Source organism: Scylla paramamosain, chromosome 23, assembly GCF_035594125.1.
Source record: "Scylla paramamosain isolate STU-SP2022 chromosome 23, ASM3559412v1, whole genome shotgun sequence".
Taxonomy (NCBI): domain Eukaryota; kingdom Metazoa; phylum Arthropoda; class Malacostraca; order Decapoda; family Portunidae; genus Scylla; species Scylla paramamosain.
Genome location: NC_087173.1, coordinates 13,718,029 through 13,745,754, shown reverse-complemented (window position 1 = coordinate 13,745,754; position 27,726 = coordinate 13,718,029). Strand labels below are relative to the sequence as shown.

At 39.2% G+C, this 27,726-nt stretch overlaps 1 protein-coding gene across 2 annotated transcripts in view; it reads right to left on the bottom strand.

The window, feature by feature from the left end:
* Positions 1 to 27,726, bottom strand: part of LOC135112249 (Y+L amino acid transporter 2-like) — a 168,078-nt gene that overhangs the window by 51,306 nt on the left and 89,046 nt on the right. For both annotated transcript variants that reach the window (XM_064026510.1, XM_064026509.1), the window contains exon 3: positions 27,297 to 27,425. The gene's annotated coding sequence lies outside the window, so the exon portion shown is untranslated. The remainder of the gene's footprint in view (positions 1 to 27,296; positions 27,426 to 27,726) is intronic.

The following is a 27,726-nucleotide window of genomic DNA, read 5'->3' as shown; positions in this document are numbered from 1 at the left end:
TGCGAGGCTCGCTAATGTTGCCATTATGAATCATTGTGAAACCCGCCGCCTCGATTGCTGCTCAAGGCGTGTGGTGTGGGAACAATAAAAATTATATCTGATTTTTTTTGGATCTTTTAAACAACATTTTTCCTTCAAGCCAACCACACTAAGTTTTTTTGTTTTTTTTTCTTTCATCGAAATTTCATAACGCGGCCTGAATCCCCGAGTCGCGGGCGTGGTGGGTTGTCTGATGCGCGGGACTCCCAAGCCAGCGAGACAGGGATTAATGACGCGTCTTTGTGGCCGTGGTGGTGCAGGTATAGGCTGGGAGGAAGGTGATGCCTGGCCGTGTGTGTGTGTGTGTGTGTGTGTGTGTGTGTGTGTGTGTGTGTGTGTGTGTGTGTGTGTGTGTGTGTGTGTGTGTGTGTGTGTGTGTGTGTGGGCGCGCGCGTGCGTGCTTGCGTGCGTGCGTGCGTACTTAAGATTTCTCTCTCTCTCTCTCTCTCTCTCTCTCTCTCTCTCTCTCACACACACACACACACACACACTGTGAGAGTAGGAGGTCAACATCTTTTGTAGGTTATGAACTATGCATGAGATTGGAGTCCATAAATAATTAAGGAACTCGGACATAAAAACCGATAAAAACCATGTGTCTAAAAAGTTGTTGTTATTATTATTATTATTATTATTATTATTATTATTATTATTATTATTATTATTATTATTATTATTATTATTATTATTATAATTATTATTATTATTATTATCATGTTATTATTGTCTAGCATTGAAAAGGTTACTGATGAGTTAACAAGACAACCCAAGAATGGTCAACAACCATTGACACGCCCCTCAACTTTTTCTTCATTAATTCTGCAACATTCGCGATCTAAGATCTAATTTTGAATCTGTAGAACACCACCTCTCCTCTTCTAAACCTCCTCCTCTTTTCCTCACTGAAACTCAGGTGTCTGAGGCAACTGACAGTAGCCCCTTCTCTGTTTCCTCTTAATTTCTCTATCCTAATTTTCGATCCAAAGCTGGATGTTGCGTTTATGTGCGCAACAATTTAACCTGCTCTCGTGCCCACGCTCTTGAATCTTCCGAGTTTTCCACCATCTGGCTACGACTACAGAGTCACTCTCATACTAAATTTATCTGTGCTGTATACCTCTCACCTAACTCTGACTATAAGAAATTCTTTGACTACTTAACTTCCAAAGTGGAGCACATTCTGACTCTCTTCCCTTTTGCAGAGATCTCCATTCTTAGAGACTTCAATGTTCATCACCAGCTTTGGCTTTCCTCTCCCTTCACTGACCATCCTGGTGAACTAGCCTTCAACTTTGCTATCCTCCACGACCTAGCAATTGGTGCAACACCCTACTGACCGTCTTGGAGGTACGCCCAACATTCCTGACCTTTTCCTGACCTCTAGTCCTCCTGCAAATGCTGTCACCCTCTCTTCTCTGTTGGGCTCCACCGATCACAATCTCATATATGTATCTAGTCCTATCGTTCCAATCCCTCGTCAGGATCCGCCTAGGCGAAGGTGCCTCTAGCGTTTTGCCTCTGCTAGTTGGGGGACCTTAGGAAGTATTTTGCTGATTTTCTTTAGAATGACTACTTTCTTCTTTCTCTCACCCTTATTCTGTCCACCTCTCTAATGCAAGAGGTGGATGCATTATTGTCAATCATTCAACCCTTTTTCTGGTAAACTTTGGAACTTCCTGCCTGCTTCTATATTTCCACCTTCCTATGACTTGAATTCCTTCAAGAAGGAGGTTTCAAGACACTTATCCTTCAATTTTTGATTACCGCTGTGGACCCTTTTCTGGGACTGGCATTTCAGTGGGCTTTTTTTTTTTTTTTTTTTGTTGTCCTTGACCAGTGTCCTTCCTACATAAAAGAAAAAAAAAAACAAGGATCAATCAGTGTTGGTAGCAGAGAGTGTTGGGAAGATGATATATTTGACGGAATCCTAATCAGAGCAAAATTGTCTTTAAAGTCATAGTGATTACTGATATTATCTAGTAGTGAATATGTAAATGATCAAGTTAGCAAGGCAGCTTAACAACAGTCAAAACAGAAGATAGATTTGACTGTTGGTAGCAAAAGACTGTTGGAATAACTTTACGTTTGATGAAATCGTAATCAGCAATGGTTAACAATATTGGCATTGCCTTTTCCTGGGGGTCCCATCCGGCAGCAAAGAGTGTCGGGGAGTTACCGCTGAAGTATCGATACATCTCTAATTAGTGTGATGAGCGGCGCATTGTTTTATAATACAGGATACGAATCTGTATTCATGGATTCCTTCATCGATGGTTTGCATATTTATTTACTCTCTCTCTCTCTCTCTCTCTCTCTCTCTCTCTCTCTCTCTCTCTCTCTCTCTCTCTCTCTCACATTTGTCTATCCATGAATCCATCTGCCCACCCATCTATCAATTTATCCATCTATCCATGCATCAGTATATTCCCTCCATCTATTCTTCCGTCTATCAACTTATCCATCTATCAGTCTATCTTTCTATCTAATTATCAATCCATCCATCCATCCATCCATCTATACACGCCTGCAAACATATACACACGAAAAATAAATACGCAAACAACAGCAAAACATCAAGAGTACGAATCCCACACGAAAAACATACGAACTTCCCACTAATAATTATCCATCCATCCATTTACACAGACACGCAAACATACACACACGAAAAACAAACTCGTAAACAAGAGCAAAACATGAAGAGTACAAATGCCCCAAGAAAGACACACATCGAGAGAAAAAGAACAGCATCAAACTGGGCAGAATGGTTACCACTACTCATCGTAAGCCTGGTGATGCGACCCGCGAGTCATGCCATCACTCAGCTTCGCCTCCCGCTGAGAGCAGACGAAGAGGCGCCCCACCACACCCCGCCCCACCTCGCCTCGCTCTGCACCTCCCCAGCCCGCTTCCTCTCTTCGGCAGCAGACCAGCAAATTGTTTCACACGACGTAAAGGGAGTGAGCGAGGGGGAGGGAAAAAAGGGACGAAAAAGGGAAAAATCTGTTCTCTTCCAAGCTTTGTGTGATGAATTAAACTTTTCGTGGGACGGTGCCTTGGGGGAAAAGGACTGGGGGATGGAAAAGGGTGAAACAGAGGGCGGGAGAGGGAAAGAGCAAGGAAGAGGGAGGGAGAGGAAACGTGGCGTATTGTCACTGCGGGGAAATGTTATCTTTATTTTAATTAGTGACAGTCACGTAAAGTTGCAGAGGAACATACCACCTAGTAAGGTCAAAAGTGAAGTTACAAGAATCAGTAGACCTACACGTGACAGTCCCTCTATAAAAACACACTTGCCTAATGCCTATGCTCACCTACACACCCTGCCCTCAGATACCACAAATCGTCTACTTGCGACATGACTGAACGTAAACAAAGCGAGGGAGAAGAATTTAAGAACCAGTACGTTTACACGAGTCCCTGTATAAAAAAAAATACATATACCTATACCAACTATCAACACTCTATATAAATACCCCCTAATCATCTCATCCCAACATGACTGAACGAAAAAAAAAAAAAAAAAAAAAAAACAAAGCGCAAAGAAGAATCATTCACGCCGCGGTTGTCGCTACTGGATTCTTACCTGGAGAGTTTCCTTATTAGTAAAAGTTGCTTTGTATTTCGCGGCACAGGGAAAACAAAGCGTGGGAATCATTACAGTAGTGTCGCGGGGTCTGGCAGCACCGGGGGTCACTGATCGGTGCACCTGCTGTTCCTGGATCCCACCGATACACGACCACGAGTACTTGGGCTGCTTAAAAAAGTTGTATGGAAGTTGGTAGAGTTTTTTTTTTTTTTAATGTGGAATATGACGGTCTTTTGTACAATTAGGGAAATTTTACTTTATTTGTCTTTGTTTCTGTCTGTCTGTCTGTTTGTCTGTCTGTCTGTCTGCTTGTCTGTATATATATATATATATATATATATATATATATATATATATATATATATATATATATATATATATATATATATATATATATATATATATATATATATATATATATATATATATATATATTATACCTATCCACCCATCTATATTTTAATCTTTATCTCTATCTATCTTCTACCTATCTGTCTACCAATCTTCTGTCTATTTCTCTATCTTTACTTGAAAATCAAAACAATAGATGAACAAATTAATAAATAAACAAGAAAATAAACAAAAAAAAAGCAAAATTAAATAGAAAAAAATAGATAAACATATATCACGCGACAAATTTAATTTTTCCTGTGAGTTGTCAGCTTTAGTTCCTGCTGCCAGCTTGTCTCGGTCACTGGTGGCGCTTGTCTGTCTGACTCTACTACAGTGTCACACTTCACATTACCTGATGTGCACCTCCTTCCCATAAACTTGTTGCCAGTTTGATCTCATTTCCATACTAATATATAGCTTTAGTGAAAGAATATTTACTAATATTTTCTTTTTTTCCATTCATTCGTTTATTTCCTCATTTGTTAATTAATTTACCACTCTTTAAACCTTTCAAAATACGCAAGGTCATGATAAAGAGTCCGATCTGAACTCTTTCACTGCTGGACAAATATTTCCATATATATACCTACGATTTGTTAGAGACTTACTTATGGGCGAGTCTCTTAAATGATTCCGTGGCTTAGAAAACGTAAAATTAACCCACAATTTTTTCTTTCATTCAATGTTTGGAAAGTTGACAAAGGAAAACCATAGGAGTGAACGGGTTAAGCTTAAAATCCACTGCTTCAATACTTACGTATTTTTAGGTATACAATATTTATGTTTGAGGGCAGCCTCAGGCCACGAGCGTTCGTTAGCTTGCGGTGTGAAGAAAGTGACCTCATTTCTTGTCAACACGAAGTCATGCATCATAATCCAGAATGCATATACATGTACGTATCCTTCCCTTGTTTCTCGCGTCCTTCTTGCATGCCCTTTAAGGCATCGCGGTGGTGCTGCAGGTGAAGTAGTAGTGATAGAGTGGTGTGGTGGTGGTGGTGGTGACGTAGTGGTAGTGAGATGGTGTGGTGTGGTATGGAGTGGTGGTGGTGGTGGAGTGGTGGTGGTGGTGGTGGTGGAGTGGTGGAAGTGGTGTGGGCAAGGGGATCTCCACACTGAGGCAGGCCACTCTTCGCTCGACACAGCTTCAGGTGTTTCAGAGCAAGACGTGAGTGCACTCAGCAAGCCACCGCCTTATCGCCTCTGTGCACTTCTTCACCTCTTTATCTCGCAAAAATACTGACGCCACCTTTGTGTTGGCTGCAGAGCGCCAGACAGAATACATAATCTGCACGATTATTATATACATGGTGACATCTGCTGTACTAATACCACAGCGAGAACGTGCACTGAGGCAGAGGGACGCGTAACAAAGCCGCAGTGACAGACCCAGGCCCGGCCATTGTGGGCAATACTAACTTGATAAGGCAAAGTGGTGGACATGTGCCCAGGTAATTATACCGGACTCTAACACAAAATAGTGAGCGCTGTACACGGTGAGGTACATACAAGTGAGGCAGATGGGAGGCGGCGGGCGGCCCACGCAAGCCTTTCAGTAAGATTGACACGGTCCATCACCCACCACCATCGCCTGCATGACCCCGCAGAGGAACGCAAAGGAGGAACCAAGAGCACCATGTATAATGAATGCTTGTATAATTGTATTCTTCTAGGAGCCTTTCACTGAAATGAGGCCCTGTGTGTGAGATAAGAAGCTAAAATATGTTTTTGTTCAGCTGTGTCCTTCGCGTTATGAACCTGAAAAAAAAAAAAATGGCGATGTGATGAACTCTTAGACGACGAGACAGGAAAGCCGCCACTGCCTCCAAGACTTCGCAGCGCTGCACTTTCTTGATCAACCCCTTGCTTATCATTTTTTTGTTACTTACGATGCTCTCACGATACAAACAGCACGAGATATACTGAGTTTAATGATACAAATATTCCAAGCTATGATCATTAGTGATACGATCATTCGAACCTCGGATAGATTTAATTGAATCAGTAACACAAACATTCATTAACCATTTCACTGTGATATGCAACAGCTCACATCCGAATCGCTTTACAAAACACTTAAAAACACCCACATGAAAAGAAGGCGATTAAAAGAGTAGATATTCCTATCTCTAGCTAGTGTAGTCTTCAGAGGAAGCTGTAGAAAAAAATGTTTCACAGTGGTCAGCGAATCAAGAAAGTGTGTTGAATAACACTGAATAAGTTAAGCATTATAATTAAAACCGAGACATCACACAACTATCACCAACACATACACAAAAATTGCCTGTATTACTGTAACCACCATCCGCGTCACTTGACTTAATCCCAGGCCGCTGCAGACTCACCCCGTGTAGCAACAGTCCTACTCCACTGAAGGTGAACAGTCCACCAATGTCGCAGCAATAACTTTTCCACGTGAATTTAAAGTGGTCTTCATTCCAAAGAGAGATAAGCATGAAAAATGGCAAGGTCAATTATAGAAGACAATTGACGCCATCGGCAGCACGGAGGGAGAGCGATTCATCGTGGAGGAACAGTTACGCCGCGATGAAAAAAGTGGGCCATCGTAATTCGAGTTCCCTCTTTCGTTCTGGCCACTCGTCGATAGGCACAAAGGAAGAGCTAATCGCCACACATACCTTCACACCAGGTGCTCCTCCTCAGCTACCGACTGTCCGTGCGTCACCTCAGCAGGAAAGAACGTGAGATTTAGGCTTGGTCTGTTATAGCCTTTAGGTCTGTTTTCAAAAGCCACGGAGATGATTACTTGCTACGGATGTTTTCTTTTACCTATTGATGGTGTAGAATGTTGCCTTCTTTATTACTAGAATCATGTACATATACACGCTTGAAAACACCGATTACTTCCACAAAGATTGTGTTTTCATGGATATTTTTTTTTATATATTGATTGCGTAGAATGTTTCTTGAATTATCACCAGAATCATGCACACACTTGAATACACCAGTAGCTTACTACCGTCTGCTTAAAATGATCGAGAAAAAAAAAAAAGCGCAGAAATGTCTGGGAAAAGGTCGTGAGGGACACGCAATATTAGCAGTGTGAAAAGAGACTGTCGAGTGTTGCAAGATGCGCGCTGTGTCATCTTGTGGAAGAAAAACACGACACAGAAAGACTAGAAATTAAATTCGAGGAAAAAAAGATATGTTTAACAAAGTGTGTATGTATGTGTGTATCTGTGTGTGTGTGTGTGTGTGTGTGTGTGTGTGTGTGTGTGTGTGTGTGTGTGTGTGTGTGTGTGTGTGTGTGTCTAAGCATACGGCTCTAACGTAGTGAACACCTTGCAACTAATAGCATATTAGAAAAGAGGGAATAATAACACGACCGACAGAGATGAAAAAAAAAAAAAAAGATATACGACTTATAGTGGTACCATCCAATTGGAAAATTATTTGCGCACGCACACACACACACACACACACACACACACACTGAACAACACTACTTAGAACTACACACACAGAACAAGACTACTTAGAACTAAATACAAAACCAAACAAAAAACACTAAAACGCGGACATGATTTCAAGATTTCCAGCGATTCCTTTGCACACACACACACACACACACACACACATCAGAACCAAACAGGGAAGAAAATATGAAAACCATGGAGCTATACGGTAAGTACATGTACAAAGCAATTTGGAAAGCAGATTCTGAAACAGCGGGGACAAGGAGAGGCGGGGATATGGAAGTGCACGTTGTGACCCATGTGACGCCCTCTACCCGCGCTGTCAGTAACGCTCCCAAATGGTATCATTGTTCCAAAGATTCTGTCGGCAGATGAGCGGCAGCAGCGACGGCGATGCTGGAGACCCTTTATGTATTCATGAGGCACGGGGACGGTTGCAGGTCGCTTCTTTATAGTTCATCAGCGAGGGAGGAAGAGGAGGAGGAGGAGAATAGCGTGGCGAGAGGAAGCCTCGTTTTCTTTTCATCCTCTTCTTCAGCCTAATTTGTGTTTATTTGTCTTCTTATCTCTGCTTGTTTTTCTGCTTGTCTGTTTATCAGGTTGTTGTATGTCTGTCTGTTTGTCTGTGTTTATGACTAGGATTGGATGTATTTATTTATTTATTTATTTATTTTATTTATTTGTTTATTTATTTATTCATTTATTTATTTTTGTGTATGTGTTCTGATTGTCCTCTCTCTCTCTCTCTCTCTCTCTCTCTCTCTCTCTCTCTCTCTCTCTCTCTCTCTGTTCACACCCCTTCCCCACTTTTTTTTTTTTTTTTATCTCTCTCCCACTGGCTAACACGCACGAAATAACACCAGAAGCTTTCCGCGCCACTCAGTCTATGCACCGACAAAAGACGAGGTGAGCCTTGCACAACGGCATGGACCGTCACGTCTCAGCAAAAATTATGTGCTGCGCCTGCCACGCAAAAGAATATTGGTGTAGAATCACAACATAACGCACTTCCAGTTTTCATGCTGACAATATTGACACAGGACTGGACGTAGGCAGAAACTTAGAAATAAAAAAATAAATAAATAAAAAAAAAATAACCATACCGTTCATCATATTATTGTCCAAGATGAAATCAGGGGGAGCAATTCCACTGTGAATATTAAGCAGTGGATTTAGCAGCACAGCACACAGCGATATGGTAATGATGGAGTAAAGAAGTGATGGCAGAAAATACATCGTGTCCTTGGAGAATACTGCATAACAAGTCGTCCACCGGAAGATTAAAAAAATAATTTCCAGCATTATGATTGTAAACTTTTGAGAAATACTAATATTAGTTTTTCAAATTGTCTTTCGCCAATAGTTTTATCTGAGTCTGTATGAAGAATGCCAGCAAGGCATTCTGTTTGTAACCTTTTGAAAAATACTACCAGTACGTCTTTATCATCCTGTCTTCTATCAATAAATTCATGAGGGATACCAACAAGGTGACGAAGAGTTAGATGAAATGGCGTTTAAAAAAATAACATCGTGAACTTATATGAATCACTGCTTTTTTGACTACCCTCTATCATGTAATCATATCTGTACAGGTGCGCTGCAAAGAATATGAGGAATATCAGTAATTTCATGTTTACTGTTAAGCAGGGAGCACCAGCAGTGATACCAAAGTCCGTGTTCGAAACAAAAGCAGTTTTATCTTCTATAGAAAAAAAAAAAAGTGAAAGGATGAAAAAGGACAAAAAAAAAAAAAATAAATAAAAATAAATTGTCACTGATATTTTAATCGACAAGGCGTGTCGATAGAAGGGAGAAAACACATTGCAGCAATACTTAAACCTTCCATCTGTCCTCAAATCAAACCTTCACTGATTTTATGCCATAATGCTTGCCTCACTAAGCAGGTGGCAACAGGAAGCGGCTGGGATGACGCTATGGTAAAACTGCACGAGACATAATTGGGTTGACTGACACCTGGAACTTTTGCCTTCAGAGTTATAATAACACATAAGTTTCCTCCTCCTCCTCGTACACACACACACACACACACACTTAAAACACACAAACAAACAAACAAACACATAGAGGCATGTTATAGGGAAAAAAAATCTTATGCAGGACTACCAAAACGAGAGAGAGAGAGAGAGAGAGAGAGAGAGAGAGAGAGAGAGAGAGAGAGAGAGAGAGAGAGAGAGAGAGAGAGAGAGAGAGAGAGAGAGAGAGAGAGAGATGGGAGGGGAGGGACAGATAGACACGTGTTGATAGATAAAATAGACAGGCAGGCAGGTAGGCAGGCAGACAGACAGACAGACAGACAGACAGACAGACAGGCAGACAAGACAAGCAAGAGACTCATAGATAGAAAGATGGACACATATAAACATGCTAAAACAAACAGACAAGGCAGGCAGAACAGGCGGACAATTACATCATTATTATTTCCCCTTTCATAAAATTGTTTCTCTTGTGAAAGACAAGTTAAAAATAAACAAGTGTAGTACTAATTATGTTTCTCGTAGGTCATTAAGTTGCATTTATTGGCAGCACGGAATCAGGGAAGTAATTTTTGCAGCAGCAGTGTGTGCAGGCAATGGAGCAGCGGGACGTGGCATGGCGGTGAAAGGCATCTGTTGCACGCCACATGGAGCTTCCCACACCGACTGAATGCTACCGACGAGCAAAGCGAGAGGGTTTGCTTGGATATTTCAGAGATTTTGAGCAGATATCAAGGTATATAAATGTCTAGTAAAACCAAGGTAAGATATCCAGCAAGTTGTGTGTTTGTTATTGGTTTTAACAGGGAAAAACTTGGCAAATTATATTCTTCTTGAGACGCACGTGTCTTACTCTTGACATCTTCATTGTGTCTGTATATGCTCAAGGCAAAGCTGAGCATCCATTGTATATATTCATAACGTGCAAGTGCTCAAAGAATGCATGACAGTGTTGTCAAGGCTGTGGTTTGCTGCAGTAACTGCGACCCAATATTACATTAGTTTTGCCATTATTTTTTGTTTATAATCCGGATTTGATGTTAAACGTTTTACTATTACGTGTTTCAGAAAATTTTAGTTATGAATTACGCGTTTGAGAAAATTTTAGTTATGAATTACGCGTTTCAGAAAATTTTAGTTATGAATTACGCGTTTCAGAAAATCTTATTAATTATGAAAACAAGATAGGAGAAAAGAAAATGTTTTAGTGTTTTACAGGCATCCGAGAATAGCAAGAAAAATGTTTTGTCCTCATGTCTATCGTGGAGTAGCATGACTATATTTTTGGGACATTCTCTTATGTCTGTAAAATACTATCACTTTTTTTTTATATGAAGAAAATTTTCTCCAAGAACAACGAAATATTTATCAAAGGCTTGATTATAAACAAAGGTGATCACAATATTTTGTATGGCTCATAATCGTGTTCTTTTTACGGTTGTGTGATTCTCACTTTATGATTTCTCCAAAATATAAACGTTTTCTAAGGTTTAGATTCTGCAGTTTTTTTTTTTTTTTTCCTTTTAGAGTATTCAGCGTGCGTCATCCACTGATACTGCTCGCTATTATTTCATCATGGCATTCACGAGGCTGCAAACATTGTATATCTCAATCTATTTTTAACCCCGATAATACTTTTTTTTTTTTTTTGACTGACACTGCTGTGTGTGTGTGTGTCTGTTACATCTCCAGCACTCTTCAATGCCTGCTTCTTTGTCTTCTGCAGTTGTACTAGCTTCTTCATGTTAAACTTTCAAACCCATATTTTTTTTCTCCTTGCGTTCCTGTTCATCAACAAATCTACATATCACTACGTCAATTTCCTGGCGCATGCATGTGGGCGGGCACCTCGAAAATAAAACACTCCAGCCCACGTTTCCAGCTCACCCTGGTCATTTCAAACACTACGGGGCCACGTCTCGATAGTGGGCACAGCAGACGCCACTTCCGCGCAGCATTTTATCGTCAATACGCCACAACACAGCAGAGGCTGGTCTCCGTGACGGTGCTTCAAGGGTATTCATTGTTTTTCATTTTTCTTCCAATTCGGTGCATTCAATTTGCACCTGAACAATATTCCATAACGGAGTGAAAGGGAGTCACCAAAACCTGCCTTTGGGCGAGAAGAGATTAATACACTACTATTATATACGTGTTCTTGTATTATATATGATACTGAAGAGGAATAATCCTCCTCGGCGGTAAATGATTAACTAAGATCAAAATGACGTGCAGTAAAGGAGAAATACCAGGCCAGGTCCTCTACCCCAAGAACTTCACATTGCCGGTGGTAATGTAGGCGAGATGAAACTTATACGTGCAGAGGACACGATTCCCTTCAAGGAAGAGAAGTAGTCCGGTTAATTAGATATGTCCTTCTATGAGACAGACATTTCTGACGTCTCTGGCACGTTTGTAATACAGAGGAAAGTATGTAAGAGGCAATACATTCAGCAGTTTTCCTCAATCGCAAGTGTCCTGATCTGGTGACGGTCTTCCTACAAAACCTGACACCTGATAGGCTCTAGGCAGATTAAAACATTTAACACTGAAGGGAAAAACGTTGAACACAATGGACGTGAATGCTGGGGCTTACTTCACTATGGACCATGACTTGACGTTTGGAAGAGAGGAAAGCTTTGAAGAGTTACAAAGGCTGAGTATGGAGTCTTAGCTGATCACAGGATTTAAGGCTGAGGGGAAAACGCTAAATACAGTGATGGGTGTTGCAGGTTACTTCATTTCTGGTGCTGGCACTGTTTTTTTCCACTGCTTTGCCGCCATGATTCGCGCCAAGGAACATTCACGCTTCAAGTTTTCTGCATCGTGTTGGAAGAGGGCTAAGTGCGGCCTGTGGTGGTTTTTGTTGTGCTTGGGTGTCTGTTGGATGGCGGTGCTCTTCATGTTACTGCTTCATCTCTTTCACTGCAAGACTTTTTTTTTTTTTTGCTTCGACTCTTTTAGTGCTAAACATTTTTGTCTACTTTTAATTCCCTTCCTGCTACATTTTTTTTTCTCTCTACTTTAACTCCTTCAATACAACACATTTTTTCTCTCTCTCTGCTGCAACTCTTTCACTGCTGGGTGATTTTTTTTTCCTTTACCCCTTTCAATGCCAGACAATTTCCTTCTCTGTTTTAAATCTTTCAGCTGCTAGACATGTTTTTACTGCTTCAACTCTTTCACTGCCAGACTATTATTTCTTCATCACCTACATTTTTATAACAATTACTTAGGACATAAGAACACAATGGAAGCAGCAGGGAGCCAGTAGGCCTACACGTTGCAGTCCCGTAAGTACACCTGCCTATCATTCTTATTCACAGTTTAATCATATCTCCTTTAAAGCTCCCTATTGACTATTTTGCACTGCACTCGCTTAAATAATTCGGCATGCTAGAAAAGATAATATCAATTTTCTATTCTCGCTTTTTTCTTTATTTTTTGTTTGAATGTTAACAAAGGATGGCTGTAGCAACAAAAGGGTTATTTTTTTAAGAGTAGGTAACTTTATTTAACGTGGAGAGAGAGAGAGAGAGAGAGAGAGAGAGAGAGAGAGAGAGAGAGAGAGAGAGAGAGAGAGAGAGAGAGAGAGCATAAGAACATAAGAAATAAGGGAAGCTGCAAGAAGCGAGCAGGCTTACACGTGGCAGTCCCTGTATGAAACACACCTACCTATTTCCATCTGCTATCCTCATCCATAAACTTGTCTACTCTTCTCTTAAAGCTCTCTAGTGTCCTAGCACTAACTACATGAGTCCGTTCCACTCATCTACCACTCTATTTGAGAACCAATTTTTTTTCCTATCTCCTTCCTAAACCTAAATTTTTCAAGCTTGAACCCGTTATTTCTTGTTCTACCCTGGTTGCTGATCCTAAGAATTTTGCTTACATCTCCCTTGTTATAACCCTTATACCACTTAAAGACTTCTATCAGGTCCCCTCTTAACCTACGTCTCTCTACAGAATGTAAATTTAACAGCTTCAACCTCGCCTCGTAAGGGATACTCCTCATCCCCTGTATCCTTTTAGTCATTCTCCTCTGTACTGATTCTAATAGACCTATATCTTTCCTGTAATGTGGGGACCAGAACTGCACCGCGCAGTCTAGATGAGGTCTGACCAGCGCCAAGTATAACTTTAATATTACTCCCGGCCTTCTACTTTTAACACTCCTAAAAATGAATCCTAGTACCCTATTTGCCTTGTTTCTGGCTTCTATGCATTGTTTCCCTAGACGGAGTTCAGAGCTAACTATAACTCCTAAATCTTTCTCGTACCCTGTACCTACTAGAGTTTGGTTGTCTAATGTGTACCTATTGTGTAGGTTTCCTCTACCTACGCTAAGCACTTTGCATTTATTGATATTAAATTGCATTTGCCATCTATCCGTCCATTCATTCATTCTATCTAAGTCTGCCTGCAAGGCGATGGCATCCGATTCTGACCTAATTAATCTACCTATCTTTGTGTCATCCGCAAATTTTTTAACATCACTACTAATTCCACTATCCAAGTCATTGATATACATTAGAAATAACAATGGCCCTAATACTGATCCCTGTGGCACCCCACTAATTACATGACCCCACTCGGATTTCGAGCCGTTTATTACCACTCTCTGTCGCCTGTCACTAACCAATGACCCTATCCAGCCTAACACCTTCCCATCTATCTCGTGTGCCCTAACCTTTCTCAGGAGCCTTTGATGGGGTACCTTGTCAAATGCTTTACTAAAGTCCAGATATAAGATATCATAACTATCACCATTATCTACTGCCTCGTACACCTTACTGTAAAAACTTAACAAGTTTGTCAGGCAAGACTTCCCCTTCGTGAAGCCATGCTGTGACTGATTTATCAAGTTATGTTTGTCTAAGTGTTCCCTAATGTTCCTCGCTATTATTGACTCTAACATTTTACCTACAACTGAAGTTAAGCTGACAGGTCTATAATTAGACGCTAAAGTTTTATCTCCTTTCTTAAAGATGGGTACTACATTAGCCTGCCTCCACATGTCTGGTACCTCACCCGACTCCAGTGATTTCCTAAAGACAGAAACTAACGGCTCACTAATAATCTCTTTACATTCCTTAAGTACTCTGGGGTATATTTCATCAGGTCCTGGTGACTTGAACTTTTTTAGCCTATCTATCTCCTGTTCCACTATCTCCCTAGTTATGGAAATATCTGTCAGCTTCTCATTCTCATCTGCTCTAAACACCTGTTCACTATCTGGCATATCCTGCATGTTTTCCTGGGTGAAGACAGTTAAAAAATACTCATTCAGAAGTTTACTAATCTCCTCCCCAGAACTAACCAGCTCCCCATCTGCTGCCTTTAATGGACCTACAGTATCCTTAGAGAGAGAAAGAGAGAGAGAGAGAGAGAGAGAGAGAGAGAGAGAGAGAGAGAGAGAGAGAGAGAGAGAGAGAGAGAGAGAGAGAGAGAGAGAGAGAGAGAGAGAGAGAGAGAGAGAGAGAGAGAGAGAGAGAGTAACGGAGATGGCGGAAATGCGATTAGGAAGAGAAGAAAGGATAGGACTGACTGATTGAAAAGACAGAAAAAAGAGAGGAAACGAGAACAAAGGAGAGGAAAGGAGAGAACAGAGCAGATCAGAAAACAGAAAAGCCGAAGTAAGGCGAGGCGAGGCAAGACGAGGCGAGGCAAGGAGAGAAAGGGAGAGAAAGGGAGAGGAGATTAAAGGGTGGGCGAAGGTAAAGGAGAGTAAGGGAGAGGGAGGAGAAGAAGGAGAAGGGAGGGAGGGTGATATATGCAAATTTCATTGGAATCTATTATAATAACAGAAAAAAATGGCCAGGAAAGGAAAACTGAAAATTATAATCATGGTCGAATCAATTTAGAAATATAGAACAAAATTACGAAAAGAGAAAAACTGTCTCCGACCAGTAATAAAATAAAAGCAACGAAATTGATAAAGCGAAAGAGAAAAAAAAAAAAGTTGAAAAAAGATAAGAAATAAGTCAGTTAAGATCGAGAATGTTACAAATGGGAGGCGTAAGAAAAAGACGATAAACGAAATGAAAATAAAAAAAATACAAATGAGAAAGAAGGAAAAAATGAATAACTGAATGGAAAAAGATAATACTGGACGTCAAATAGAGAAGAGAACACTAAATAAATGAGGTACGAGAAAAAAAATTCCTGGAGGAGGAGGAGGAGGAGGAGGAGGAGGAGGAGGAGGAGGAGGAGGAGGAGGGGGAGGAATGGCGGAAAGTGGAGGAGGAAGAGGGAGAAGAACGAGGAGGAGAGAGAAGATATAAGAGGAGGAGGACGGCAAGGAGGAGAAAGAGAAGGAAACGAAGGACGGCAAGAGAAAGGAGAGAAAAAAAGAGCATGAGAAGCAAGCGTGGAAGGAAGGAGTAAAAAAAAAAAAAAAAAAGATGGAGGAGGGGAAGGAAGAACACCACGAGTAAGGAAGGGAAAGAAGGGAGAATTGAGGGATTCTCGACTCTTGTCAGGAGTGTCTCGTGTATCACTGCCTCTTTTAATCGAATGAGGACGAGGACGAGGCGACGCGGCACAGGAGAGATGGTAGTAGCGGCGCCCCTCATCCCCTGAACCCATCCATTTCCAACTCAAAATACAGAAACAGTATTCAAAATAGTGCCCTTTCCTTGGTAAGAAGAAATAGTGAAGTTCTCTTATTACTTCCGAGCCAACCCAGATCTGCCCCCTCTCTTCTTACAGCCATTTGAGTCCAACTTAGCGCCGCTGGAATCATTGCCTAGTGAGTATTAGGCCAGCTTCCCCATGCATGTTATTCTTGTAAGGAAGTGCCCGTGTGCGCCCTCACAGGCAGGAGACGTGTGCGATCAACTCCTGGGCTGAGAGAGAGAGAGAGAGAGAGAGAGAGAGAGAGTCAAAGGCCTAGATAAACATACATCAAACGTTCAAGCACAGAAGTTTAGGCTGGCAAGATTTAAAACTTGATCTATTGTTTCTGAAAATAAATATTCCTTGATCGTCAAGAGACGGGCATCTGTTACTCTGCACCAGAGTGTTGTCCCTTGAACAATTCACCTGTCACTGGCTTCCCGAGGCAATGCATTATTACAAGGCATCTTCTCTTTGCGTCACATTAGAGCTTCTCTTACTTTTGTTTGACTCAGATCCAGTTACTTAAGGGTTTCTTCAGACAAAGAGCCTGTATCCGTAAGAAATATTGAACGATGTTTTCGCAGTTTCACAATGGAGGTTTCAGATTGATAACAAATAGTAATTGTGAAAGTGTGGAAACTTTTCTTTCAGTACAGAGTGTCAAGGAAGCTTTCTATAATCTCGTTATGTCTTACTAGTAATTCATTTCTCAGTCCATCTGAAAAATGAATGTACGTCCCCTGCTAGCACGAGCACGAGTCATGAATAACTCTGTAAGTAATGACTGGCTGTGTAGTGCTCCACCAAAACTAAATAAAATGTTGTGCTGGAATTCAGAGAATGGCATTAAAGGAAATGAGGTGCAGAAAGAAGATGGTTTCATGTTACCCTCAAGCTGTTTTTGTTATATATTTTTGTTCATTAGAATCGTGTACCTTTACTTCAGTAAGAAATCTTTTACAATCATTGTCGTCAGTGGATTGATCGTCAAAACGTGTTGAGATAAGAATAATACGAGTAAATTCACAATCTACGATCCTTCAAATAACAACAGTTTACAAAATTATATCTAGTAAGTTAACAATAGATTTGGTTCGGCGAGTAACATACCGAGCTGTCCATTCTGGTCTTAGCCGAGTAACAGATGCATCGATAATCCTTAGGAATATCAAGTACCTTTACTCATAAACCACTGTAGCAACCAGTGTCTGCCAATGCGTTGCGTTATTAAGAATATCTGCAGGACAGGAAAGCTTATGAATGACTGCTTTACTGCGGGACGGAGAGACAAACGATGCGAGTGGAAGCAAGATAAGAAAATCGTACTAAGCATTTTTTGCAAGAATAATGAACGACTGGCGTTATGGGATGAACCTTACTTAATATTCTGAAGCAAATAGTCAGATGTAGTGAAGAACACGAGCGAGTTATGCATGACATCCATAGATTATCGTGTGTTTAGGGTCTCATTAAATATTTTGCTAACACGTTAACTTACATACGTATATATGTAGGTACTGTACAGAGACAGGGCTTAAATAAACCGGTCACAAATCAATGAAGCTTCACGGCATGGAGACACCGAGGTTTTGAGGCAGTGAGATGGCATAAGAACCTTTCATAGGGCCGAGTACCTTGTCCCGAGCAAACACGCCGCAATCACGTTCTTTGTGATTAGTCTTCTCTCTTAAAGTCCATGGTCTGCTAAAAATATGAGTGATCATATTTGGAAACAGATTACCAACACATCAGAGGCCTTTTGATCGAGGGAAAACACTACTCACAGTTCAGTCAAGTTCTGAGCAGGACTGTACGAAAAATAGTGGTCCATATATTTAACTATTTCCTGTCTTGTACTAAATTATCACCATTGTTACATTAAACAAATAATTATAGTCATTCACTTTTTTCATTATTCAAATATACCAACAAAATGCACTGACTCGAAAACTTCCAACTAAAGACTGATGAACCAAACACTAAAACGTCAGCTGTTATTATTATAAACAAAAACATTCTATTACATCGCTTACTATTCATACAGAGCTGCCCTTGCATCACAAGATTAATTACAATGTACCGTGTAATTTGACTGGCTAATGTATTGTACATACAAGAGCCGTTAGACATGAAAAAGAGGTGTTTTATAATTTATGAGCAAGTAGTAAGCCGTGATGAGGAAGCCGTACTCTTCCTGTTATAGAAAAAGTATAAATTAAACAAGAGTGGCACAACAATCACAGCATTTCTATAGAACTTGTCTTTTCCTGCATATTCTAGAGGGAAAGAGACAAGTAATATAAAAAAAAAAATAATAAAAATGAATGAATGAATAAATAACATAATCCAAGGAGAAGCAGTCCCTTCTGTTCCTCCCTACCTTGCAGGAATGACATGCCTCGCGGGAAGGGTACAAAGGCCTGCACTCTAGTCCCTCTCAGTCGTCATGAGGGACCCACCAGCCTAACCAGGACCCAGTCTGCTAAATCCCCGCGTCTCAGGATGGACAGCACTACAGAGAACAACAATGACAATGAAAGTGATATGAAGTAATAAATTATTGGTATTATTATTATTATTATTATTATTATTATTATTATTATTATTATTATTATTATTATTATCATTACTATCATTATCAATCTCATTATTATTGCTAATGAATTAACAGTGTTCTTATTGCTTTTACATTTATGATAATGATATTTAGGTAACTATTACTGTGAAAATTACTGTTTCTTCTGTTTCTGCTGTACTACAACGGTACATCATCACAAACCACAGATGAACAAAGTGTTATTGCAGAGGAATAGTGGAGGCCTTGTACAAAATTTACTCCTCAGAATGGCTTGCTTTCCAGCACGTTAAACAATACTGTAAAGTCATTTTATTCTTTTCGGGGAAACAAGACGAAAAGGATTTAATTTCTTTAATTTTTATACTAAACGCAGAAAACCTGGTTCTTAAACGTGGTCAGCTCCCAAGACTATTTCAGATGGCCAGACATGATTAATGGGGTTCTCATGGATGTTTTCCTTCTAATAGTGTAGTAGAATTCTTGCTAACCTACTAATTAATAATGAAACAACCTTAAAAATCATCATAACTCTCACTGAAGCCAGTAAAAAAAAAAAAAAAAAAAAAAAACGAGATTAGAGCCCGAAAAGTTTATGAACACCAAGAATAAACCAGTCACACCTTGGACATGACAAATGCAAACAGACAAATGCCTGCAACAGAGTTAAATCTATTCACCCAAAAATCAGAGAACAAACGAAGAATTACTTGTAGTTAGTTTACAAGAGTGATTAAGCGTTGCGGCAGAGTAATGAAGCACTCATGGCGGAATAACCCCTCACAACATAATAATGTAATGCCTTGCTTTCGGTCCTCTAATGGAGATTCCTTCGTCAGTGCCGGCAGGAAGGGGAGGCGGCCTTCCCTGACCCAAACTCCTGCTAGAACACGTTGTTGGATGTAATATACATAAGTATCCGCCTGGTGCGCCTTCCTACAAATGCCTCTTGACTACGCGAGTTTAAAACGAAAGCTTACGTATTTGATAATCAGTAGATGTTATCATGCAGTACAAGAAGCGGAGAAGAGAATAAGGCATTGAAACTCCAGCAGTATAGTCTTCTCTTGTTAATATTCAGAACACTGGAAAATTTATTAGCATGAAATCTCCTCCGCCCCCCCAAAAAAAGAGAGGGGAAAGTAAGTTTTTTTTTTTTTTTTTTATCCTAGGCAACATTACTATTTTCAAAGAAAGTGTAATGCAAAAAAATAAGTGGCAAAAAAAAAATAAATAAATAAATAGGTGATAATGAAAAAAACAACTATCCGAAAAAGTGTTAAATATGATCCTGGGGAATATAAAATAAGAAATTCAAGTTTTCCCCTAAATCTTAAGCACAAAGTTATCTTATCTTCTCCTTAGACCTGTAGATACTCTTCCCTCTTCTTCCCTTCCTTTTCTTTCTCCTCTCCGCCGCACCATCGTTATAACACCTAAGCAACAGATAAACTTTCCACTCAGTCCGCTCCTCGTGTCCCACCCAGCCCCTGCTCGATCCTCCATGTGAAGGCCCCACCTCGTCCAGCTCAGCCCATCCCTGTCTCTTCCATCTCGCCAAGGGAAGGACGAGTATGCGAGGCGAGCTGTACTTGGCGCCGGCCCCTCGTCCTTCTTCCAGGGAAGAGGAGGAGGAGGAGGAGGAGGAGGAGGAGGGAGGAGGAGAACATGCAACGATACTTTCTTGATACGTCTTTTTCTCGTTTTTAGCGCCTTTGTACAAAGGAATGCACAGGAGAGAGAGAGAGAGAGAGAGAGAGAGAGAGAGAGAGAGAGAGAGAGAGAGAGAGAGAGAGAGAGAGAGAGAGAATGACCGAAATGACACCATTTCCATAAAAGTACAATCCAACGGCCTACATGCAGTCCAGTACGTATCATGCTCGCACGTGTGAGCAGCAGCACAGGCGAGGCCACACTCCCGCCCCGCTGCGTCACTGTCTGGCGGTGGTGCACGCTTCCAATAAGTCACGGACGCCTTGACTTGTGACGGAATTCATTGCATGACACTGGATGGCATCATTTGGATATATATTGCATTCCACAACCACGTCAATGAATACACTGCATTACATTACAACAACACCGATATTATCCAGTCATGTTATGATGCATTCAGGTGTTTTATTCCATAGTGGGATCAAATGAAAATAATTTGCTCGACTTGGTTGTAGTGAAGCATTTGATTTGTCTGTTCCATGTCAGCTTCTATATTGTCTACAGAGAAGTATTTGTGGCTCTGTTAATCATTCCATTCGATACGAGAGAAAGAAAGAAAAAAAAAAAAAAAAAAATATATATATATTATATATATATATATATATATATATATATATTATATATATATATATATATATATATATATATATATATATAATATATATATATATTATATATATATATATATATATATATATATATATATATATATATATATATATATATATATATATACGAGTATATATATATATATATATACGAGTATATATATATATATATATATATATATATATATATATATATATATATATATATTATATATATATATATATATATATATATATATATATATATATATATATATTTTTTTTTTTTTCTTTCTTTTTTTTCCGTACTCATTTAAACACCAGAATAGATCTAGGTTAAATTCTCTCTCTCTCTCTCTCTCTCTCTCTCTACTCTCTCTCTCTCTCTCTCTCTTCTCTCTCTCTCATCTCTCTCTCTCTCTCTCTCTCTCTCTCTCTCTCTCTCTCTCTCTCTCTCTCTCTCTCTCTCTCTCTCTCCGCCTTTAGAAAGACAATAAACAACTGAAGGAGAGTCCGGTGTTTTTATTAATTATTTTGAGTCGGCATGAGGAACTTCCAGAAAGTTAATTTTCTTTCATAAATCTAAAGTTCAAGATAATTAGTTTCCTCGAAAGGTAATTCACTAAAATCTACTTCACCTGAAAATTAATTGATGGCTAAATTTGTGAGTTTTTTGTAACTTTATATTCATCATTACTTGTAAGGTTTGTGTTTAATTGAAGTTTTAAAGATAAACAATTTGTGGCCCACCTTTGCATATCTTCTACCATTATTTCCCTGGTTACAACTTTCCTGAATTAAGTAAATGGATGCTTCCCATTTCCCACGCCTCGATGCGTAAGACTTATATTTGCTCATAGTATGTCCAATTTACTTATGCATGTATCTTCGCTATCTTCGCTCTCTCTCATATATTTTACTGATAAACTCTGGAAATCTCAGCTGCTTCTGTTTTTCTTCTTCCTACCACTCAAACTGTTTCACAAGAGCAGTACCAATAGCTCTCCGAAACTAAACTGGCCAGCTTATGGGAGCTACATATTGAGCGGTGTGTCATCTCATTTGTGTAGCCTTAGCCAGACTCCATGACACACAAAAATAAGATATCTTTTTGAACGAGGCAGTGGACACGATAGGTATGTTTCTGTTATAAGAGACCATCACTCGGCCGCTCAGGTGACCCTGCGTTCACAATATAAATGACAAGGTACACATACACAATCACGAGTGGAAGTGTTTTAGATAAGTACACGAGTGTTCATTGCTGCATAAATGAAATCTTGTGCATTATGGATCACGAGTTTAAGTCTTTTAAATAAAAAAAAAAAATATATATATATATATATATATATATATATATATATATATATATATATATATTTATATATATATATATATATATATATATATATATATATATATATATACATATATATATATATATATATATATATATAATATATATATATATATATATATATATATATATATATATATATATATATATATATATATATATATATATATATATATATATATATATATATATACATTCCCTTGGACTGGTAATAATTTCCTTCATGTTTCTGAACACTTTTCTTCACAATTCTGATCATGTTTTATTATAAGCGAGATGAAATACTGTATTCTTTATATGACAGTAATTTCAGCACTTGGAAATTTATCAGGAAGCAGTAAGGCGGCTGCGGCAGAGTGCACGTAATGGCCGCCATTACTCCTGCTGCCTCCTGTTTCTCGCCGCAAACTGTTATAGGCTTGTGTGATTTTTATTCCTGTCTAAGGAGGAATTTTATATCGCAGAAGAAATAACTTTTCCAGCACACACACACACACACACACACACACACACACACACACACACACACACACACAGACCAAACCAGGCAACGCAGAGGTAAAGTAGAAAGACGGTTTTTGTCTGGAATTCGCATTGTTGTCACGTCCTCTTGAATGCTATCCATGAGCCGCATCCGCGCGCGCACACACACACACACACACACACACACACACACACACACACACACACACACACACACACACACACACACACACACACACACACACACACACACAGACAGACACACACACACGGGGTTTCAAGGTTTATTGTTATAGTACTGAACGCTCCATTGCCTTGATATACGCACATGTGAGGCAACAAGGACATAGGAAGCTGATTATTTCCAGTTTTCCAGTAGCAATTAAAAAACATTACTTATGTAAGCTGAGCATTATAAAACATTTCGTGATCTTAACTCGACTGCTTTTTAGCATACTCTAGAAAACGTTATTGGGTTTTTAAGAGCGTTTTCCATGATTGTAGAGAATGTCAAAACCAGCATAAAACTCCACTGTTGTTAACATACTCTAGTAAAAGTTACAGGGGTTTTTAAAAATGTTTTCCATGCTCCCAAGGAATGTCAAATATTCAGCATTGTAAGCAAGAAGACACCCATGGAAACCAGAATGATAACATCTGCTTTGATGAATGTTACTGGGGTTTTTAAGAATGTTTTTATTATTCTACGCTGTCCGTATCAAAACACCTGTGAACACCCATATGATAATCTTTGGTTTACTGAATGTTACTGGATTTTTCTAGGGCGACTTCATGATTTTAATAAAAAAAAAAAAAAAAAAAGAAATTAGTGTCAAAAGGAAGAAAAAGACACGCGGGGCAGACTGTGCCAGCACGTGAACACGAACCTTTCTCCAAGGTATACCAATTCATGCATTTACAAGGAAAAATAAGATTGAAAAATACCTATGAACACTGTATTCCGTAAAACAATAACAGTAGATGAAATTAATAAAAAGATACACTTGATTCTGAGATATGTGAACCATAACTTAAAAAAAAAAAAAAAAAAGAGCATGCATGTTTACACCACTTGGCGCATAAATCCAAGCCGCCGTATTGTCACAGCATGCCAGACTGGATTAAAAGCCATCATGTATAATGTATCGCTCCTATCAACTACTGCTTCACACAAAAATTAATCAACAAGAAAAAAAAAAAGAAAAATGACGGTGTGTTTACACACACCTACATCAATACTTGGGCGTCAGTGTTGGCGGGGAGACGTGCACGGAAAGTAACCTATGCTTGATAGCATGTTTCCACCTAGAGTATTATTTCCTAAATCTCCATGCAATGAACTTGGTGGTGTGACTGTTCTACCAATAACTCCATTGGACAACAAAGATTTGACTTTTCTGGTGCTTTATCTACAATTATCTTAACTACTTTTTTTTTTTTTTTGTAATTTGGTTTCTTCTTAATCACCTGCAGAGCTTTTGAGCTGACTTTTTTTTTTTTTAGCCAACTGGCGGATTTTTGAGTCACCTCGTGTGTGTTCCAATCAGCTGCAGTGTTTTTCTTATCTGGTCTGTTCTGAACAGCTCGCTGTCGACTGTGTTTTCATTTATATATATATATATATATATATATATATATATATATATATATATATATATATATATATATATATATATATATATATATATATATATATATATATATATATATATATATATATATATATATATATATATATATATATATATATATATATATATATATTTTGTTAGCTGGAGTATTTTCAAGTTAGCTGGTGTGTTTTTGAGTGACTAATGTGTTAAATCAACGGCAGTGTTACATTATTTTTTTATTTATTTTATTTATTTATGTATTTATTTTATTTTTTTATTTATTTATTTATTTTCTAATTTATCTAAATATATAATTTAAAAAGCCAGCTGCTGTTATTTGAGTTCCGCCCTGCAGCAAACAAGCCAATATCGTCCTGAGACCAGTAATTGTTGGGCGCAATTGGCGGACCGCGTCTGGTAGACAGAAAAGTGACGGCCAACTTTGAGAACGGTTTATACTCGCGGCCAGAGCTTTGGAGCCACTGATACCAGCTGAGAGAGAGAGAGAGAGAGAGAGAGAGAGAGAGAGAGAGAGAGAGAGAGAGAGAGAGAGAGAGAGAGAGAGAGAGAGAGAGAGAGAATCTATACAAAGAGATACGAGTAAATATTGAAAATTGTAAAAGCCTGTCACCTTACCAACGACTGGTCTAAACACTACAATTCCTAGTAACCCTGGAATTTCCAAAGAAAGCAAACGATGCGCGTGTACACATGAAGCAAAACTGTCAGCGTTCCTTTTCTTTACGTGGTCAAAGCTGCACTTAGGGCGATTTTTAGAGAACGTTTTTTTTTTTTTTTAAGCAGACGTGTTTGTGTTTGACGAGTATCTCCTCCACGTGACTTCATAAGAAGACGCAAATGTAAGTCTATCAAGCACTGCCTTATAAGGATAAACACCTAACTGTAATAGCACCAGGTGAGTGAAAAGCCGCGATATCGAGTTCTCAGGTAGCCAGGTAGCGAGGAGCCGTGTGGTGGTCTGTTCCCTTTGGTGTTGTTGAGAAAAGGGAGAAAAAAAAAAAGAACACGAAGAACGTAAGAAAAGGAGTAAGATAACGAATCAAGACAGGAAATTAGAGGAGCAAGAGGAGGAAATAAAGATGTGAAAGAGGAAATTTACGTATTCTGCTCCATCCACCACCTCCCATTTTTCTTCCTATTCCTCTTTTGGTAGGACGTGAGGAAAACGATGGTGGAGGTAGTACAGAACAAAAAGACACACTCCTAGCCCTCATGACACACGAGGAGGATGGAGCAACGGATCAAGGCTATAAATGTATTACATGCTGCACTGTGTCCTGTTTCCTAGACTACTCCTCAGGGCACATGTATGCCTGTCAATTGTTTTAAGTCTTAGAGGAAGTGGCAGTATACGTAGATGTGATACAGTTGACTGTAATCCCAAGCACTGCATCATTTTATCCCTGAAATTTAACAGGCTCTACTGAAAGTTATTCGTGTTTTTGATGAGTGTTTTCATAGTTGTAGTGATAATTTAGCAAGAATTTTTCATTAATGTAATAAAAACAATAATAATAATAATAATAATAATAATAATAATAATAATAATAATAATAATAATAATAATAATAATAAAACTTTAATTCATTTCACAGCTGGGAAACAATTTAAGTCGTTCACTGCTACCAATCTTTGCTAATGTCTCTTTAATGATGGCGGCCATTCATTTGTAAGCCACGTCAACTCATTCATGTTAGAAAATCGTTGCATTTTCCTTTAATATATGAAAGTACTTGTCTTTTTATGGATGAAAATGTTTTGACTATATTCATAATTCACAATGCGTCACGTACACAGACTTAACTGTCTGAGACCGCACACTATCACGCACACCATTAAGAGGAACACCGCCGTCTGAAACAGGAAGAAGAAACGACCTCATCAAAAGTAAACAGAAAGAGGAAAACAGAAGACCCAGACAGTAAGCAGAACACGCCAAGGAGTGCCCATATGAAGGCTGCACTCCCACCCAACAATTGAACTCACCTTCTTAAACGACTGACTGCCTGGATCAACCTTCTTGCTTGTCGAATGTGCATTAATTTTACACCATAATAATATATATATATATATATATATATATATATATATATATATATATATATATATATATATATATATATATATATATATATATATATATATATATATATATATATATATATATATATATATATATATATATATATATATATATATATATCCCAACAAGGAAAAACATACGAATAACTACCGTAACATCAGCCAAGCCAGTCGATCCTACCACACTTGCTTATCATTGTTACCACTATTAATGATTTATTATAGCGGTAGACTTAAAAATAGGATAGTCTTGAATTTGACAAATAGACGTGCAAGCTGACTGTTGCAATTCACGGCAACCTCCATGCCTCACCACTTCTACGAGCAAACTAGCAGACTGAATACCAAATGACACCAAATAACTTGCATATCAGTAATTATACATCATCACTAGCAACACAAGATACTTCCTGGGCGACCCCACCCCACCCCACCCACCTCTCTCTCTCTCTCTCTCTCTCTCTCTCTCTCTCTCTCTCTCTCTCTCTCTCTCTCTCTCTCTCTCTCTCTCTCTCTCTCTCTCTCCAAACAAAGACTAGACCTGTACAAAGACCAAAACACCGCTGCAACATCCCCGTGCTGCCTATAATAGGCAAACCGACACCGTGCACCAAACGTTAACAAAAACAGCAGCAGCAGCAGCACCGTCAAGCAGACATGACACACAACATGAAAGAAAACGGGGAGAGCACTGACAAAGAGAATGACAGACGCACCGCACTTCAAGGTCTCGTCAGCTGTGTCAAAAGAGAGAAAAATAGCGGAGGGGATAAAAGACAAAAGCCATACCTGACATGCTGAAGGACTTTGAGGAGGATAGGGGAGAGGGGACGCCGCAAGTGAAGGCACAAGGAGCACTGGGGCCGCTGGTGGGCGCTGGCTGGCGGCCTTCCAAACTATATATCTTGATCGGCTGCTCTGGGAGGGAGAGGAAAAAAAGACGACAATTCTTTTAGTTATCCTTCGTCTTTCCCTGACTAGTGACACCTGAGGCCACGATAATGTGCCCCGCGGGTGTCGCTAGTGGTGTGGCGGTGGTGGTGTGGGAATGTAAGTGTGGTGGTGGTGGTGGTGATGGTGGTGGTGTTATCAAAGGTGTGGTAGTATTGGTAATGTGGTGCAAATGGTTACTGGTGTCGCAGTGTTGTTTTATATGAAATGTTATAACACCCTTAACCCTTCTATTCCGGTGATTAAACTATTTTCCCATAAGCCATGA